Consider the following 3,993-nt stretch of genomic DNA (forward strand, 5'->3'; position numbering starts at 1 on the left):
GTGCCCCCTGCCCACGTATATAAAGGAGGGGGGGAGGAGGAGGCCGGCCCAAGGGGGGGGCGCCAAGAGGGGGGAGTCCTACTAGGACTCCGTTCCTAGTAGGATTCGCCCCCCTCCTTCCTTCCAACTGAGGGGGAAAGGGGAAAGAGGTGGAGAGGGAGAAGGAAAGGGGGGCCGCGCCCCCCACCCCTTGTCCAATTCGGATTGGGCTTGGGGGGGGGCACCACCTCCTGTGGCAGCCTCTTGCTCTCCACTATGGCCCATGAGGCCCATTAACTTTCCCGGGGGGTTCTGGTAGCCTCCCGGTACTCCAAAAATCCCCAAACCTTATCGGAACCATTCCGGTGTCCATATATAACCTTCCAATATATCAATATTTACCTCTCGACCATTTTGAGACTCCTCGTCATGTCCGTGATCTCATCCGGGACTCTGAACAAACTTCGGTCACCAAAACACATAACTCATAATACAAATCGTCATCGAATGTTAAGCGTGCGGACCCTACGGGTTCGAGAACTATGTAGACATGACCGAGACACATCTCCGGTCAATAACCAATAGCGGAACCTGGATGCTCATATTGGCCCCTACATATTCTACGAAGCTCTTTATCGGTCAAACCGCATAACAACATACGTTGTTCCCTTTGTCATCGGTATGTTACTTGCCCGAGATTCGATCGTCGGTATCATCATACCTAGTTCAATCTTGTTACCGGCAAGTCTCTTTACTCATTCCGTAATGCATCATCCCGCAACTAACTCATTAGTCACATTGCTTGCAAGGCTTATAGTGATGTGCATTACCGAGAGGGCCCAGAGATACCTCTCCGATACACGGATTGACAAATCCTAATCTTGATTTATGCCAACCCAACAAACACCTTCGGAGACACCTGTAAAGCATCTTTATAATCACCCAGTTACGTTGTGACGTTTGATAGCACACAAGGTGTTCCTCTGATATTCGGGAGTTGCATAATCTCATAGTCAGAGGAACATGTATAAGTCATGAAGAAAGCAATAGCAATAAAACTAAACGATCATTATGCTAAGCTAACGGATGGGTCTTGTCCATCACATCGTTCTCTAATGATGTGATCCTGTTCATCAAATGACAACACATGTCTATGGTCAGGAAACATAACCATCTTTGATCAACGAGCTGGTCTAGTAGAGGCATACTAGGGACACTTTGTTTTGTCTATGTATTCACACATGTACTAAGTTTCCGGTTAATACAATTCTAGCATGAATAATAAACATTTATCATGAATAAGGAAATATAAGTAACAACTTTATTATTGCCTCTAGGGCATATTTCCTTCAGTTTCCCACTTGCACTATAGTCAATAATCTAGATTACATAGTAATGATTCTAACACCCATGGAGTCTTGGTGCTGATCATGTTTTGCTCGTGGAAGAGGCTTAGTCAATGGGTCTGCAACATTCAGATCCGTATGTATTTTGCAAATGTCTATGTCTCCCTCCTTGATTAGACCGTGGATGGAATTGAAGCGTCTCTTGATGTGTTTGGTTCTCTTGTGAAATCTGGATTCCTTCGCCAAGGCTATTGCTCCAGTATTGTCACAAAAGATTTTCATTGGACCCGATGCACTAGGTATTACACCTAGATCGGATATGAACTCCTTCATCCAGACTCCTTCATTTGCTGCTTCCGAAGCAGCTATGTACTCCGCTTCACACGTAGATCCCACCACGATGCTCTGCTTGGAACTGCTGCAACTAACTGCTCCACCATTCAATATAAATATGTATCCGGTTTGCGACTTAGAGTCATCCAGATCAGTGTCAAAGCTTGCATCAACGTAACCATTTACGACGAGCTCTTTGTCACCTCCATAAACGAGAAACATATCCTTAGTCCTTTTCAGGTATTTCAGGATGTTCTTGACCGTTGTCGAGTGATCCACTCCTGGATTACTTTGGTACCTCCCTGCTATACTTATAGCAAGGCACACATCAGGTCTGGTACACAACATTGCATACATGATAGAAACCTATGGCTGAGGCATAGGGAATGACTTTCATTTTCTCTCTATCTTCTGCAGTGGTCGGGCATTGAGTCTGACTCAACTTCACACCTTGTAACACAGGCAAGAACCCTTTCTTTGACTGATCCATTTTGAACTTCTTCAAAACTTTATCAAGGTATGTGCTTTGTGAAAGTCCAATTAAGCGTCTTGATCTATCTCTATAGATCTTGATGCCCAATATATAAGCAGCTTCACCGAGGTCTTTCATTGAAAAATTCTTATTCAAGTATCCTTTTATGCTATCCATAAATTCTGTATCATTTCCAATCAACAATATGTCATCCACATATAATATTAGAAATGCTACAGAGCTCCCACTCACTTTCTTGTGAATATAGGCTTCTCCAAAAGTCTGTATAAAACCATATGCTTTGATCACACTATCAAAGCGTATATTCCAACTCCGAGAGGCTTGCACCAGTCCATAAATGGATTGCTGGAGCTTGCACACTTTGTTAGCACCTTTAGGATCGAAAAAACCTTATGGTTGCATCATATACAACTCTTCTTTAAGATATCCATTAAGGAATGCAGTTTTGACATCCATTTGCCAGATTTCATAATCATAAAATGCGGCAATTGCTAACATGATTCGGACATAGTTAAGCATCGCTACGGGTCAGAAGGTCTCATTGTAGTCAACTCCTTGAACTTGTCAAAAACCTTTCACAACAAGTCGAGCTTTGTAGACAGTAACATTACCATCGGCGTCAGTCTTCTTCTTGAAGATCCATTTATTCTCTATGGTTTGCCGATCATTCGGCAAGTCAACCAAAGTCCATACTTTGTTCTCATACATGGATCCCATCTCAGATTTCATGGCCTCAAGCCATTTTGCAGAATCTGGGCTCATCATCGCTTCCTCATAGTTCGTAGGTTCATCATGGTCTAGTAACATGACTCCCAGAATAGGATTACCGTACCACTCTGGTGCGGAACGTACTCTGGTTGACCTACGAGGTTCAGTAGCAACTTGATCCGAAGTTTCATGATCATCATCATTAACTTCCTTACTAATTGGTGTAGGAATCACTGGAACTGATTTCTGTGATGGACTATTTTCCAATTCGGGAGAAGGTACTATTACCTCATCAAGTTCTACTTTCCTCCCACTCACTTCTTTCGAGAGAAACTCCTTCTCTAGAAAGGTTCCATTCTTAGCAACGAAAATCTTGCCTTCGGATCTGTGATAGGAGGTGTACCCAACAGTCTCCTTTGGGTATCCTATGAAGACGCATTTCTCCAATTTGGGTTCGAGCTTATCAGGTTGAAGCTTTTTCACATAAGCATCGCAGCCCCAAACTTTAAGAAATGACAGCTTGGGTTTCTTGCTAAACCACAGTTCATATGGTGTCGTCTCAACGGATTTAGATGGTGCCCTATTTAACGTGAATGCAGCCGTCTCTAAAGCATAACCCCAAAACAATAGTGGTAAATCGGTAGGAGACATCATAGATCACACCATATCTAATAAAGTACGGTTACGACGTTCAAACACACCATTATGCTATGGTGTTCCAGGTGGCGTGAATTGCGAAACTATTCCACATTGTTTCAAATGAAGACCAAACTCATAACTCAAATATTCACCTCCACAATCAGATTGTAGAAACTTTATTTTTTTGTTATGATGATTTTCCACTTCACTCTGAAATTCTCTGAACTTTTCAAGTCTCAGACTTATGTTTCATCAAGTAGATATACCCATATCTGCCCAAATCATCTGTGAAGGTCAGAAAATAACGATACCCGCCGCGAGCCTCAACACTCATCGGACCGCATACATCAGTATGTATTATTTCCAATAAGTCAGTTGCTCGCTCAATTGTTCCGGAGAATGGAGTCTTAGTCATCTTGCCCATGAGGCATGGTTCGCAAGCATCAAGTGATTCATAATCAAGTGATTCCAAAAGCCCATCAACATGGAGTTTCT

The sequence above is a fragment of the Triticum aestivum genome, chromosome 5D, assembly GCF_018294505.1.
Source record: "Triticum aestivum cultivar Chinese Spring chromosome 5D, IWGSC CS RefSeq v2.1, whole genome shotgun sequence".
NCBI classification, from domain to species: Eukaryota; Viridiplantae; Streptophyta; class Magnoliopsida; order Poales; family Poaceae; genus Triticum; species Triticum aestivum.